The following is a 16,307-nucleotide window of genomic DNA, read 5'->3' on the forward strand; positions in this document are numbered from 1 at the left end:
GGGGCTCCTCGACAGCTCTCCTAGCACTCTCTTAAGTTTGCCCTGGGCAATCTTGTTCCCCATCATAGATTAAACCTTCTTGTGGAGAGTACTTCCAAATCTAAATACCTCTGCCTCTCTCTAGCACTCCAGATCCATTTAGACAACTACCTACTACACATTTCCAAAAGTAAACTCTGTACCAACATTTCCTGTAACCCCAAACCCACCCTTTTCTTATCTCAGTAAGCAACACCACCCAGTTCGCCCAAGACACAAATCTGAGAGTCATCCATCCACTATTCCTCCCCTCTTCCCAAATTTAAACAATCTCCAAATTCTGGCACCAACTCACACAGATCCATCTGCTCTTCTCAGCTCTGTTCCCTCTCCTCCATTCTCATTACTTCTCCACAGAGCATTTAATTAATGGGGCAAGGCCTCCAGTTTTCTTTTGCCTTCAGCAGAGCAACTGGCAATGTTCCCAATGGTGGCTGCACTGGTTGCCCTGCTGGTCTTTGTCCTTGAACAACTAAAAGTCTCTAGCCTATCTTTGATGGACGTGTAGTGCCAGTGGAAAGTAAACTAATTGCTTCAAGCTACTGAGATTTGGAGACTGTTTCTTACCCAGCATACGCTAGGCTATCCTGATTTCAGTATCTCTTCTTCTTTTTTTTTTTTTAAAAACAGAGTCTCACTCTGTTGCCCAGGCTGGAGTACAGTGGTGCAATCTCAACTCACTCTAAGCTTCCCAGGTTCAAGTGATTCTCCCGCCTCAGCCTCCCCAGTAACTGGGATTACAGGTACCCGCTACCATGCTCAGCTAATTCTTTTGCATGTATTTTTAGTAGAGATGGGGTTTCACCATATTGGCCAGGCTGGTCTCAAACTCCTGAGAGTTTGAGATGAGGTTTGAGAGTTGAGGTGATCTGCCCACCTCAACCTCCCAAAGTGTTGGGGTTACAGGCATGAGCCACCGTGCCCAGCCTAAATATCTCTTATATAGACTACAACAGCCTCCTAACAAGTGTCACTCCCTCTACTCTAAATCCAGTATAAGTATTTCAAATTGCTGCCAGTTTCCTTTGTAAAATACAACATAATCATTTCATTTCTCTGATTAAAAATCTTCAGAGGTTCACCTTTGCCTCAAAATATTCCAAATTCCTGATGAGAGAGATCCAAGATGGCTGATCACTAGCAGCTCGGGCTTGTAGCTCCCACTGAAAGCGCAAAGGAGAGGACGCCACACCTTCACATGAATTCTTGTTGCTCACGCACCAGGAGATTCCCAGCAGAGGAGCCCCACGGGTCGCCAGCGCGACTCTTGTGACCAGCGAGGCGGTTTTGCCGGCGCCTCGGAGCGTCGGTTCTCGGTGCAGAGTCGGAAAAGCACCCTCAATCTTAACGCCGCTGATTTAGTCGGTGCAGTGGGTTGCTCAGATTTCGGCGCTGGGAATCAGTAAGTTGGACGTCCACTCAGAAACCCAATTACAAAGACGGTAATTATAAAGACCACAGATGGATAAATCTACAACGAAGGGAAGAAAACGGTCAAAAAAGGCTGAGAATGCCCAAGATCAGAACGCCTCTTCCTCAGCAGGGGATCCCAGTTCCTCATCAGCAACGGAACAAGGCTTGATGGAGAACGAGTGTGTTTCAATTACAGAAGCAGGCTTCAAAACGTGGATAATAAGAAACTTCTGTGAATTAAAAAAACTTGTTATAACACAATCTAAAGAAACTAAGAACTTTGAAAAAAGGTTTGACGAAATGTCAACAAGAATACAAAATTTAGAGAGGAAAATAAGTGAATTGATGGAGTTGAAAAACACAATACGAGAACTACGTGAAGTATGCACAAGTTTTAACAGCCGAATTGATCAAGCAGAAGAAAGGATATCAGAGGTCGAAGATCAACTCAATGAAATAAAACAAGAAGACAAGACGAGAGAAAAAAGGATAAAAAGGAACGAGCAAAGTCTCCAAGAAATATGGGACTATGTGAAAAGACCTAATCTACGCTTGATAGGTGTACCTGAATGTGACGAAGAGAATGAATCCAAGCTGGAAAATACGCTTCAGGACATTATTCAGGAAAATTTTCCCAGCCTAGTAAGGTAGGATAATATTCAACTCCAGGTAATACAGAGAACACCACAGAGATATTCCTCAAGAAGAGCAACTCCAAGGCACATAATCGTCAGATTCACCAGGGTTGAAATGAAGGAGAAAATACTAAGGGCAGCCAGAGAGAAAGGTCAGGTTACCCACAAAGGGAAGCCTATCAGACTTACAGCAGATCTCTCAGCAGAAACCCTACAAGCCAGAAGAGAGTGGGGGCCAATATTCAACATCCTTAAAGAAAAGAACTTTCAACCCAGAATTTCACATCCAGCCAAGCTAAGCTTCACATGTGAAGGAAAAATAAAGTTTTTTGTGAATAAGCAAGCACTCAGAGATTTCATCACCACCAGGCCTGCTTTGCAAGAGCTTCTGAAAGAACCACTACACATATGAAAGGAACAAACAGTATCAGCCTTTCTAAAAAAATTATCAAAAAGAGCATCAATATAATGAAGAATTTACATCAACTAATGGACAAAATAGCCAGCTAATGACAGTATTAAACTCACATATATTATTATTAATTCTAAATTTAAATTGACTAAATCCCCTAATCCAAAGGCAATTTGAATAAAAAACTAAAACCCATCAGTATGCTGCATCCAGATCCATCTCACATTCAAGGATACACAAAGACTCTAAACAAGGGATGGAGAAAGATTTACCAACCAAACAGAGAGCTAAAATAAATAAATAAAAAGCAGAAGTTACAATTAAGCAACAAAGATCAAAAGAAGCAAAGAAGGACATTATATAATGATAAAAGGATCAATGCAACAACAAGAAGAGCTAAAGATCCTAAATATATACGCACCCAATACAGGAATACCTAGACATACAGGACTTATAAAGAGACTTAGACTCCCACATAATAATAGTGGGAGACTTCAACATTAATATTAGACAGATCAATGAGACAGAAAATTAACAACGATATTCAGGTCTTGAACTCAGATCTGGAACAAGTAAATGTAATTAACATTTATAGAACTCTCCACTTTAAACATACAAAATATACACTCTTATCAGTACCACATCATATCAATTTAGAAGTTTAAATGAAATCTTGGTTGGCTCCTTGTTTGTTATTCTCTTCCCTCATTTTCTTTCATGTCTCCATTATTAAGGACAATTATAGGCATACCCATATTTAGACTGCATTCTAGCCTGGGCAATAAAGCAATACCCCCACCCTCTCTCCCTCTTCCTCTTTCTCCCTCTTCTTTATTAAAAAAAAAAAAAAAAAAAAAAAAAAAATTCCAAATTCCTTAATATAGCTTCTAAGCCCACCATAAAATCAGGCCCTAAATATATCCTTCTCTTCAGCCATTCAAAATACTGCTCCACAGATACCATCTACAGTCTCTTTTCCTTCTTTTTTTTTTTTTTTTTGAGACTGAGTTTCGCTCTTGTTACCCAGGCTGGAGTGCAATGGCGCGATCTCGGCTCACCGCAACCTCTGCCTCCTGGGTTCAGGCAATTCTCCTGCCTCAGCCTCCTGAGTAGCTGGGATTACAGGCGCACGCCACCATGCCCAGCTAATTTTTGTATTTTTAGTAGAGACGGGGTTTCACCATGTTGACTAGGATGGTCTCGATCTCTTGACCTCGTGATCCACCCGCCTCGGCCTCCCAAAGTGCTGGGATTACAGGCTTGAGCCACCGCGCCCGGTCCTTTTTTTTTTTTTTTTTTTTGAGACGGAGTCTTGCTGTCGCCCAAACTGGAGTGCAATGGTGTGATCTCAGCTCACTGCAACCTCCGCCACCCAGGTTCAAGAGATTCTAGTGCCTCAGCCTCCTTAGTAGCTAGGATTACAGGCCAGCACCACCAAGCCCAGCTAATTTTGGGGGGTTTTTTTGGTATTTTTTTGAGACAGAGTCTCACTCTATGTCGCTCAAGTTGGAGTGCAATGTTGCAATCTAGGCTCACTGCAACCTCTGCCTCGCGAGTTCAAGCAATTCTCTTGCCTCATCCTCCTGAGTAGCTGGGTTTACAGGCATCTGCCACCAAGCCTGGCTAACTTTTGTATTTTTAGTAGAGATGGGTTTTCAGCATATTGGTCAGGCTGGTCTCAAACTCCTGAGCTTGTGATCCGCCCACCTCAGCCTCCCAAAGTGCTGGGATTACAGGCATGAGCCACCTCGCCCAGCCAATTTTTTGTATTTTTAGTAGAGATGGAGTCTTATCATATTGGCCTGGCTGGTCTCGAACTCCTGACCTCATGATCTGACCACCTGAGCCTCCCAAAGTGCTGGGATTACAAATTACAGGCATGAGCCAATGTACCCAACCATCTGTTTTTTTTTGTTTTGCTTTGTTTTTGAGATGGAGTCTCGCTCTGTCGCCCATGCTGGAGTGCAGTGGCACAATCTCAGCTCACTGCAACCTCTGTCTCCCGGGTTCAAGCGATTCTCCTGCCTCACCTTCCCGAGTAGCTGGGACTACAGACTCCCGCCACCATGACTGGCTAAATTTTGTATTTTTAGTAGAGATGGGGTTTCACCATATTAGCCAGGCTGGTCTTGAATTCCTGACCTTGTGATCCACCCTCCTCGGCCTCCCTAAGTGCTGGGATTACAGGTGTGAGCCACCATACCTGGCCCATCTTTTTCTTTTTTTAGGGACAGGGTCTCACTCTGTTGGCCAGGCTAGGGTACAGTGGTGCAATCACAGCTCATTGCAACCTCAAACTCCTGGGCTTAAGTGATCTTCCCACCTCAGTCTCAAGAGTAGCTGGGATAAGAGCTGTATGCCACCACATCCATCTAATTGCTTTAATTTCTGGTAGAGATGGGGGTCTCACAATGTTACCCAGATTGCTTTCAAACTCCTGACATGATGTGATTCTCCTGCCTTGACTTCATAAAGTTCTAGGATTACAGGTGTGAGCCACCATGCCCAGCCTGATATATATTCTTTAATACCTCTAGGTCTTTGTCCAGACTATTATATCTGCTTGAAATGCTCTCCCACCCTTTCACTACCCCATGATACCTTTGTCTGCCTAGCCATACAAGTACCCTCAGCAGCTAACCCTCCCATTCTCTCAACAGCTATTTGAATTTGCCTCCCTTCTCAAGGCCCCTATTCTACCAACCTGCCTTACACTAAGACATTAGCTCCCAGCCCCAAAAGAGTAAGTCCCCTACATCACAAGTAATATAAAGGTCATAAGGCAGAAACTCTCTCAAATTTCTTTGTTCAGATACCAAACATTTCTCCCCATCCCTTTCCTGACCTTTTCCTTATCTTAATGAAGGGGATATTTCTACCCCTGCTTTAGACTGCATCTTCTTTACAGGGTCAAGAACTTCATTCTGTTATCAAGGCTTTGTATTGTCTTGCTCATTCTCCTGTATACATAAATATGCTGTCATCTTTAAAAAAAACTCCTCCTTGTACACCATGTTCCCTCTAATTACTGTCCTCTCTGTCCATCTCTTTGCAGTCATCTTGAAAGACAAAGCTTGTTTCTTCTTTTTAATAGAAGTCTCATTATGTTGCCCAGGCCGGATTACATGTGTGAGCCACCACGCCCAGCCTTTACTAGTTTTCCATCTACTTCTAGGCTCCTCAGATTTCTTCCAGGGCTCCACTTCCACAAGTCACACCTTTAACTATCAGTGTTCTCCAAGGTCTCTCCTCAGCCTGCATCTCTTCAGCCTCAACATGCCTCTAGGCTGACCCAAACCCATCACTTTAACTACAACGTATATACTACTACACTGCTGAGTCCCAAATCTCTCTCCAGTCCCAACTTCTCTACCTCTGGACTGGTATATCCAACCACCTAGCAAGCATTTCCATACAGCTCCACAGGTACCTCAAATTCAACAATTCCAAAACCAAACATCTCACTTTTTATTCCCAAATGTGCATCTTCCTATATTCCCTAATTTATAAATGAAGTCACTATCCACCCTGACATGAAACCCAAAAAACTAGAAGTCACCCAAGAGCACATCCTTCTCATTACCACTATTATTCTCTGTCTTGCTCTTTTACTCATGCATGCACCCATCTCCATTTCTAACAGATTCTATTTCTTTTTTTTTTTTTTTTGAGATGGAGTTTCACTCTCGTTCCCCAGTCTGGAGTATAATGGTAGGATCTTGGCTCACTGCAATCTCCGCCTCCCGAGTTCAAGCAATTCTCCTGCCTCAGCCTCCCAAGTAGCTCATGTCTATAATCCCAGCACTTTGGGAGGCCGGGGGGAGGACTGCTAGAGCCCAAGAGTTCAAGACCACCCTGAGCAACATAGGAAGACCTCATTTCTACAAAAGTAAAAGAATAAAATTAGCTGGGTGTGATGGTATACACTTGTAGTCCCAGCTACTTGGGAGCCTTGAGCCCAGGAGGTCAAGGCAGCAGTAAGTCATGATCCTGCCACTGCACTCCAGCCTAAGCAACACAGCAAGACCCTGTATCAAAATAAAAAATAAAGCTCAGTGGCTCACATCTGTCCCAGCACTTAGGGAGGCCGAGGTGGGCAGATTATGAGGTCAGTTCAAGACCAGCCTAATCAACATGGTGAAACCCTATCTCTACTAAAAATAGAAAAATTGACTGGTCATGGTGGCATATGCCTGTAACCCCAGCTACTCAGGAGGCTGAGGTAGCAGAATGGCTTGAACCTAGGAGGCAGAGGTTGCAGTGAGCTGAGATCGCGCCACTGCACTCTAGCCTGGGTGACAGAGTGAGGAGCCATTTCAAATAAATAAGTAAATAATGGGCAGGAGCAAAAGAGCCAGGAATGCAAGTAGAAAAGTATAGTGTCACCAAATATTTCAAGAAGGAAAGGGGTCAACAGTAACAAATGCCACAAAAACAATGGAAGAAGACAAGGATGAAAACAGATCTGTGGTCAAATGCAGTGGCTCACGCCTGTAACCCCAGAGCTTTGGGAGGCCAAGGTAGGTGGATCACCTGAGGTCAGGATTGGAAACCAGCCCGGTCAACATGGTTAAATCCCATATCTACTAAAATGCAAAAATTAGACAGGCATTGTGTGCGCCCCTGTAACCACAGATACTCAGGAGGCTGAAGTGGGAGAACTGCTTGAACCCAGAAGGCAGAGGCTGCAGTGAGCCAAGATCATGCCACTGCGTTCCAGCCTGGGCAGCAGAGCGAGTACCCACCTCAAAAAAAAGGAAAGATTCGCCCGGCACAGTGGCTCAAGCCTGTAATCCCAGCACTTTGGGAGGCCGCAGCGGGTGGATCACGAGGTCAAGAGATTGAGACCATCCTGGTCAACATGGTAAAACCCCATCTCTACTAAAAATACAAAAAATTAGCTGGGCATGGTGGCGCATGCCTATAATCACAGCTACTCAGGAGGCTGAGGCAGGAGAATTGCCTGAACCCAGGAGGCGGAGGTTGTGGTGAGCCAAGATCGCGCCATTGCACTCCAGCCTGGGTAACAAGAGTGAAACTCCGTCTCAAAAAAAAAAAAAAAAAATTATTCACAAAATGAGAACTACTAATATGATTCTAGAAGACGTAGTTACTTCTTTATACTAATAACATCATAACTATATCCAGTCAAATGTATAGCAGATCACCAATTCTTGCACCTCCCATTAACCATTCTCTCCTAGGTCTGGCAGCGTTCAATGTCCTCACAAAGGTTTAAGCAAAAGCTTTAGCTTTGCCACCAAAGGGCTAAAAGCACACTTCAGACCAGGCGTGGTGGCTCACACCTGTAATCCCAGCACTTTGAGAGGCCAAAGCAGGCAAATCACCTAAGGTCAGGAGTTCAAGACCAGCTTGGCCAACAGGGTGAAACCCCATCTCTACAAAATACAAAAACTAACCAGGCATGATGGCAGGTGCCTGTAATCCCAGCTACTTAGGAGGCTGAGACGAGAGAATCACTTGAACCCGGGAGGCAGAGATTGTAGTAAATCACACCACTGCACTCCAGCCTGGGCAACAGAGTAAGACACTGTCTTCCAAAAAAAAAAAAAAAAAAAAAAAGCATTTCACTCCTTCACTCCCTTTGCCTTCCTGAGCTAAAGAGTAGCTGAATTGCCCCAAAGAGAAATCTCATCAAGGCTACTCTAGCCAAAAGGTCAGTGAAGGTAACTAATGTACCAACCAAGAAACTAAGGAAAGACAGACTGGGTGCAGTGGCTCATGGCTGTAATCCCAGTACTTTGGGAGGCCAAGGCAGGCGGATCACCTGAGGTCAGGAGTTCAAGACCAGCCGGGCAAACAAGGCAAAACTCTGTATCTACTAAAACTACAAAAATTAGCTGGGTGTTGTAGGTGCCTGTAATCCCAGCTACTCGGGAGGCTGAGGGAGGAGAATCCCTTGAACCCAGGAGATGGGAGGTTACAGTGAATGAAGAGCAAACCATTGCACTCTGGCCTGTGTAACAGTGAGAGACCCTGTCTCAAAAACAAAAGAAAAAAGAAACTAAGAAAAGATAAAATGAGGGATGAGGGATAATCCATAGAATACAGGGTGCCTGCTCCCTTTTTTTTTTTTTTTTTCTCAGAAGGAGTCTCACTCTGTTGCCCAGGCTGGAGTGCAGTTGTGCAATCTCAGCTCATTACAACCTCAGCCTTCCAGGTTCAAGCCCTTCTCCTGCCTCAGCCTCCTGAGTAGCTGGGATTACAGGCACGTGCCACCACGCAAAGAGAATTTTTGTATTTTTAGTAGAAACACGGTTTCACCATGTTGGTCAGGCTGGTCTCCCTGACTTCAGGTGATCCACCCACCTCAGCCTCCCAAAGTGCTAGAATTACAGGTGTGAGCCACCATGCCCGGCTACCTGCTACTCTTACCCTCAAACTTAGCATAACTTAGTTGCTAAAATTTCCCCCCAAAATCAATTTGTGAAAAAAGGATCACGTTCTCTAGAACTGAACCTTCTACCATTGGTAGAGAAACCTATTCTTATAGTTTTAAACTCAAGGGTCTCTACAAGAATTGGGGGGATGAGGGTGGGAACTAGCCCACAGGGCCAGGATTATAAATACTAACATCTTCAGGCTACTAGAAAGTTCAAAGTGGAACCAGCCTTCTCAGCTCTCCAGGGTCAGAGGTAACAAGACTGATATTTGTCTTGGCAGGGATATGAACAAACCTCAAGGGAAGAGCATGAAGTAGGTAAAAATTCTAGGCACATGAAATCTGAGATAAGACTACTAACACGAAAGAATTTCCACACTCCATCCTCTTCTCTGCCCTCAGAGTATTTTCATTCAATGGCCTGAAAGCACAAGATGTTTGTCAAAAGAAAAACATCTCCACCTCTCAATGAGCACCTTAGAAAACTAGGTTTTCCTAGTGAAAACCTATCCCACCCTTCCAAGGACAATTAATCACAACCAGAAACTCATGACAAGAGTTAAAGGAAAAAACTCCTTACCTACTCAGTCAATAAATCTGTTGCACACTTGACTGCGTGTCAAGTGCTGTTCTAAGTGCTAAGGATACAATAATTAATAAAACAAAAATGCCCTGGCCTGCAAGAGGAAGATGGAGAAGTGGCCTTGGTGCTTCTGGGCTGACCCTCACCCGTCGCTGTGTGCCCCAAAGATGTGGCGCTGTGCAGCAGCCGCCGCCCCATAAAGCCTGGGCACTGTGGCCTGGACCCCATGCCCTCTTAGAGAAGCAGCTGCTTCCCCCAGATTTGGGGCGGGGCGCGGGGGGCAGGGCCTGCCAGCTCCAGCACCACCCTTGCCCTGAGTCTTTTAACCTGGGTGTTAGCATCTTAAAGAGACCTGGCAGGAGTCCTGGCCTCTGACCTAACTGCTCCACCTCAGCGAAGACCTCGGCAAGACTCTGTACTAGTGATGTCCAAAGACTCTATTTTGTGGTTTAAGGAGAATAAAGTGACAACCTTTCAAAAAAATTTTAAAAAACCAAAACGCCTGCTCTCCTGAAGCTGTTTTTGTTTGTTTGTTTGTTTGTTTTTTGAGACACAGAGTCTCACTCTATTGCCCAGGCTGGAGTGCAGTGGTGCAATCTTGGCTCTCCTGCCTCCGCCTCCTGGGTTCAAGCCATTCTCCTGCCTCAGCCTCCTGAGTAGCTGGGACTATAGGCATGTGCCACCATGCCCAACTAATTTTTGCATTTTTAGTAGAGATGGGGTTTCATCATGTTGGCCAGACTCGTCTCAAACTTCTTTTTTTTTTTTTTGTATTTTGAGACAGAGTCTCACTCTGTTGCCCAGGCTAGAGTGCAATGGTGTGACCTTAGTTCAGTACAACTTCCACCTCCTGGATTCAAGCAATTCTCCCGCCTCAGCTTCCCAAATAGTTGGGATTCAGGCACCCACCACCAAGCCCAGCTAATTTTTTTTTTTTTTTTTTTTTTGAGACGGAGTTTCGCTCTTGTTACCCAGGCTGGAGTGCAATGGCGTGATCTCGGCTCACTGCAACCTCCGCCTCCTGGGTTCAGGCAATTCTCCTGCCTCAGCCTCCTGAGTAGCTGGGATTACAGGCACACGCCACCATGCCCAGCTAATTTTTTGTATTTTTAGTAGAGACGGGGTTTCACCATGTTGACCAGGATGGTCTCGATCTCTTGACCTCGTGATCCACCCGCCTTGGCCTCCCAAAGTGCTGGGATTACAGGCTTGAGCCACTGCACCCGGCCAATTTTTTTTTTTTTTGTATTTTTAGTAGAGATGGGGTTTCATCACGTTGGCCAGGTTGGTCTTGAACTCCTGGCCTCAGGTGATCCATCCGCCTCAGGCTTCCAGAGTGCTAGGTTTAGGGTTGTGAGCCACTGCGCTCGGCCCTGAAGGTTACTTTCTACTGTGGGAGCTTAAAATATATAATATGTTATCGGTTGACAGGGTTAAAGCAAAAAATAAAGCAGAAAAGGGGGGATAGGGAATTATGTAAATGCGTATAGAGGAGAGACTTTGCCATCCAGATAGCCAAGAGAATATCAATGCTAAGTGTGACATTTGGGACAGGCACAGTGACTCACATCTGTAACCCCAACACTTTGAGTGAGAGGCCGAGGTGGGCCGATCACCTGAGGTCAGGAGTTCAGACCAGCCAGACCAGTATGGTGAAACCCCGTCTCTACCAAAAACACAAAAATTAGCCAGGTGTGGTGGTGCACACCTGTAATCCCAGCTACTCAGGAAGCTGAGGCAGGAGAATCGCTTGAAGCCGGAAGGCAGAGGATGCAGTGAGCCAAGATCATGCCACTACATTCTAGCCTGGGCAGCAAAGCAAGACTCCATTTAAAAAAAAAAAAAAGTGACATTTGGGCTGGGCATGGTGGTTCCAGCACTTTGGGAGGCCTAGCTGGGTGGATCACTTGAGGTCAAGAGCAAGACCAGCCTGGCCAACATATAGTGAAACCCCATCTCTAATAAAAAATACAAAAAAGTTTAGCTGGGCAGGGTGGCAGGCACCTGTAATCTCAGCTACTCAGGAGGCTGAGGCAGGGGAATCGCTTGAACCCAGGAGATAAGAGGTTGCAGTGAGCCGAGATCATGCTACTGCACTCTGGCCTTGGCAACAGAGCAAGACTCCATCTCAAAAACAAAAAAAAAAAGAGCGAGATTTGCGTTAAGACCTGAAGGTAGTGAGGGGACAGGAGGGCTATGCTCTTATGCAGTCTTATAAGAGAAAGGTAATCCAGACTAGACGAAGTGGTTCACGCCTGTAATCCCAAGCATTCTGGGAGGCCAAGGAAGGTGGATCACCTGAGAACAGGAGTTCAAGACCAGCCTGACCAACATGGTGAAACACCGTCTTTACTAAAAATACAAAATCAGCCAGGCATGGTGGCACTTCCCTGTAATCCCAGCTACTCCAGAGGCTGAGGCAGGAGAATCACTTGAACCCAAGAGGCAGAGGTTGCAGTGAGCTGAGATCATTCCACTAAACTCCAGCTTGGGCAACAAGAGTGAAACTCCGTCTCAAAAAAAAAAAAGTAATCCAGGAAGAGGGAACAAGAGCATAGACTCTGAGGTAGAAGTGTGCCTAGTGTGCTCAAGGAACAGCCAGAGGCCAGTATGCATGTTAGGGAAAAAGGGTTCTACAGATCTACAGCCTGACAGGCAAAATTGGTTTTTATTTTGAAAAATAAAGCTATCTCTTAATTTTCTGTTAAGCAATACCAGGCATGCCTTTTTTTTTTTTTTTTTTTTTTTTTGAGACAGAGTCTCACCCTGTCACTCAGGCTGGAGTGCCGTGGCACGATCTCAGCTCACTGCAACCTCCACCTCCTGGGCTCAAGTTTTACTCCTGCGTCAGCCTCCCAAGAAGCTGGAATTACAGGTGCCTGCAACCATGCTGGCTCTTTTTGTATTTTTAGTAGAGACAGCGTTTCACCATGTTGGCCAGGCTAGACTCGAACTCCTGAGACCTCAAGTTATCCACCTGCCTTGCCCTCCCAAAGTGTGGGATTACAGGCATGAGCCACTGCACCTGGCCAGTCAGGCATGCTATTTTTATTTGCAGAATTTTTAAAAACTTTACATTGTGAAACTCTGACAAGTGTAATGATTCGCGCCTGTAATCCCAGTGCTTTTGGGAAGCTGAGGCCAGAGGATCACTTGAGGCCAGGAATTCAAGACCAGGCTGGGCAACATAGCAAGATCCTATCTCTACGAAGAAAAAATTGTGAAGCTCTACTGATCATATAAAGGACACAACGACAACTGGAACTGCAACTCTGAAATCTAACTTTTGTTAAGAGTTCATCAGGCCTTCAAGAAAAGTTTTCTGTTCTCTCAACCCTCTGGAGAACAGCAACAGGGGAAGAAAAATACAACTAAAAACTGAACTGAATTAAACTAACCTGCCACTTTTCACCACTACTTAAACTTTTTGTCTTTCCAGGCGCGGTGGCTCACGCCTAGCACTTTGGGAGGCCAAGGTGGGTGAATCGCTTGAACGCAGGAGTTCCAGACCAGCCTGGGCAGCAAAGTGAGACTCAGTCTCTACAAACATTAGTTGGGGACAATGGCTCACCCCTGTACTCCCAGCTACTTGTGGGGCTGAGGTAGGAGGAACGCTTGAGCCCAAGAGGCAGAGGTTGCAGTGAGCTGAGATGGCGCCGCTGCACTCCATCCTGGGTGAGACCCTATCTTAAAAAAAAAAAAAACAACTTGGCCGGGCGCGGTGGCTCAAGCCTGTAATCCCAGCACTTTGGGAGGCCGAGGCGGGTGGATCACGAGGTCAAGAGATCGAGACCATCCTGGTCAACATGGTGAAACCCTGTCTCTACTAAAAATACAAAAAATTAGCTGGGCATGGTGGCGTGTGCCTGTAATCCCAGCTACTCAGGAGGCTGAGGCAGAAGAATTGCTTGAACCCAGGAGGCGGAAGTTGCGGTGAGCCGAGATCGCGCCATTGCACTCCAGCCTGGGTAACAAGAGCGAAACTCCGTCTCAAAAAAAAAAAAAAACAAAACAACTTTTTGTCTTGATACCCCAGCATCAAAAAGGGATTGGGGGGTGGGGAGGGAGAATACTGGAGGAAGAAAACGTAAAAAAAGCATTAGGAAAAAGACCCACAAATTATTCAACTGCAAATCTATCTAAAAACACAATAAAATACTAGGAATTGGTGATATTCCTGAAGTGAAACCTGTCATTTTCCTCCTTCCTTGAATTTCCACGTTGCTTATGAACATCAGACAGGGCTCAGGCTTCTGAATCTTAGTTATCTATTTGAACAACATATGTACAAAGGTATTCATCCAACTGGAGTCTGAATTTAAACTTTTCCACTTTTCTTTCTTTGGTTTTAACACAACTCTGGGATTGTTATTCGGTCACTTCTCATAATTAGGAACAATTCACTCTGAGAAAGTAAGCATTCGGTAGTTCCTAGGCTAATGGCCACAAATGCCGAAAAATGTTGGCTCTAAGGGAAAACAAATCGACACATTTTCAGGGGCTCGAGCAAGTTATGAGCTTAGCGTAGGCCCAAGTTTTAAGCTATAGAAACATCCTGTATGTGCCAACTTAAATCCCTGTCCCCGTAATAAACCTGGAGAACGGCATGATTTTAAACACTTCTACACCTCTCCGTCCTATTTTTCCATGCTCTATGTTCGAAGGAAAACGGCCACCCAAGAAACTCAAGGAGCTAGCCACCTCTAAGCACAGCAAGGGCGCAACACTTTTTAAGTGCCCCCGCAACCCCGCACAGGCCACAGGTGGCGCCACCCCCCTGCCCCGCACCGCCGCCGTCTGCCCCGCGCCCCCGGCTTCTCTCCAGCTGCGTACACTTGGAACAGTCCTTCCCAGGGCCCTCCGACACCGACCCATCGCCCCAGGGCCCTGGCTGCCCCAGCGCGGGGAACCTAGGCCGCCAGGCCTCCTCGCGCCGGCCCGCGCGGCCGCCACGCCCCCTCCCCACAGGCCGCCAGGGCCGCCCGCCCCCTTGGCCGGGAGGTGGCCTCACCTCGCACGGGCCGTAGCGGGGAGGGTGCCCGCGTCTCCGCCTGCCGCCCAGGCCCACGGCCGCCCGGCTGCCGCTCGGCCCCGACGGCCGGCGGCGGCGCGCTGCTGGGGACAGGCTCTTCTCGGGCAGGGGCTTCCCCGGGCTCTAGGGCTGGGAAGCAGGGGGGACCGGGGCGGGGGAGGGGAAAGGGACCTGGGAAGGAGGGGGGAGAGGGAAAGAAAAGGGGGGAACCAAACCCGGAAAGGGAGAAAAGGGGGGAGGGGAAAATCAGAAGGGGAAGAAAAGCCCAGAGTCCGCCCCCCGCTGCGGCCTGCGCGCTACGTCACCACGTCCGGCGTTGTCGTCACCGCGTCCTGCGTTCCGCCGGTCCCCGCTTCCTGGCTTCCTGCGTGGGCCTCAGCAGCGGTGCTGGGCCCTCCGCCTGCCGCAAGCGCTCTTGCTGACGCGCGGGCACTCGCACTCGCAGGCTCGCCCTCTCCTCCCTCCGCGTTGCCTGTGTCAGGCCAGGAATCCGTAGCCACTGGGAGCCTTAGTCCTCCTTAAACTCATCAAGTCTGTCAGACAGAACACCCCGGATTTCAATATAATACGAATAGTGATCATTCTAAAGTAATTTCAACTTATAGAGCACTTTCTTTTGAGACGGAGTTTTGCTCTTGTTACCCAGGCTGGAGTGCCGTGGCGCGATCTCGGCTCACCGCAACCTCCGCCTCCTGGGTTCAGGCAATTATCCTGTCTCAGCCTCCTGAGTAGCTGGGATTACAGGCACGCGCCACCACGCCCAGCTAATGTTTTGTATTTTTAGTAGAGACGGGGTTTCACCATGTTGACCAGGATGGTCTCGATCTCTTGATCTCGTGATCCACCCGCCTCGGCCTCCCAAAGTGCTGGGATTACAGGCATGAGCCACCGTGCCCGGCCCTACAGAGCACTTTTGAAACAGCCTTTCTCTGAGGACAGTTACCCCTGTACCAAAAGAACGTATACTCAGTATTTGTTGTACACATGGATATCGATGGTTCGACAGGTAAATGTCCATTTTACAGATGAAAAAAACTGACCTAGGAGGACCTCAGTCTGTCCTATTAAGATCACATTCTTACCATCAGTCCCTCTCTAAGATACAGTTCTCAAAAATCATCTTAAATTTCTAACCTCCCCTCTTCTGTCCGTTCTAGGCGGAATCAATTTAGTTATTGATTATGTGTGTGTGGATGATTTACTGACTAAACTCCCTCAAATAAGCAATGTAGTCTTACTTTTGTAGAATTAAACCATTAAATATTTACCTTGTGACAGGAACTGCAGTAGGCAAAAAAGTCTAATTATAGTACAGTTTAAATGCAAGAATAAGGCCGGGCGCGGTGGCTCAAGCCTGTAATCCCAGCACTTTGGGAGGCCGAGGCGGGTGGATCACGAGGTCAAGAGATCGAGACCATCCTGGTCAACATGGTGAAACCCCGTCTCTACTAAAAATACAAAAAATTAGCTGGGCATGGTGGTGCGTGCCTGTAATCCCAGCTACTCAGGAGGCTGAGGAAGGAGAATTGCCTGAACCCAGGAGGCGGAGGCTGCGGTGAGCCGAGACCGCGCCATTGCACTCCAGCCTGGGTAACAAGAGCGAAACTCCGTCTCAAAATAAAATAAAATAAAATAAAATAAATAATAAATGCAAGAATAGAAAGGTTTCAATGTGTTATGGAAACACAAGGAGCAGCAACTCGTTCTTAGAAGTAAAGGACTGAGTAAGTTACAGAGAAACTACAGATGAAATTCTAGCTAATCTTGAGAATGTAAATAGTTCACTAGAG

At 46.6% G+C, this 16,307-nt stretch overlaps 1 protein-coding gene across 24 annotated transcripts in view; it reads right to left on the reverse strand.

The window, feature by feature from the left end:
- Window positions 1-14,805, reverse strand: part of R3HDM2 (R3H domain containing 2) — a 190,697-nt gene extending 175,892 nt beyond the window's left edge. For 11 of the 24 annotated variants that reach the window (XM_039472480.2, XM_074402771.1, XM_074402777.1 and 8 more), the window contains exon 1: window positions 14,497-14,805. The gene's annotated coding sequence lies outside the window, so the exon portion shown is untranslated. Of the gene's footprint in view, window positions 1-1,121; window positions 2,216-14,496 lie in introns of those variants that run through there. The other 13 variants (XM_074402792.1, XM_074402788.1, XM_074402790.1 and 10 more) reach the window with 4 other exon arrangements.
- Window positions 14,806-16,307: the final 1,502 nt, after the last annotated feature.

The sequence above is a fragment of the Saimiri boliviensis genome, chromosome 7 (assembly GCF_048565385.1).
Source record: "Saimiri boliviensis isolate mSaiBol1 chromosome 7, mSaiBol1.pri, whole genome shotgun sequence".
Lineage (NCBI taxonomy): Eukaryota > Metazoa > Chordata > Mammalia > Primates > Cebidae > Saimiri > Saimiri boliviensis.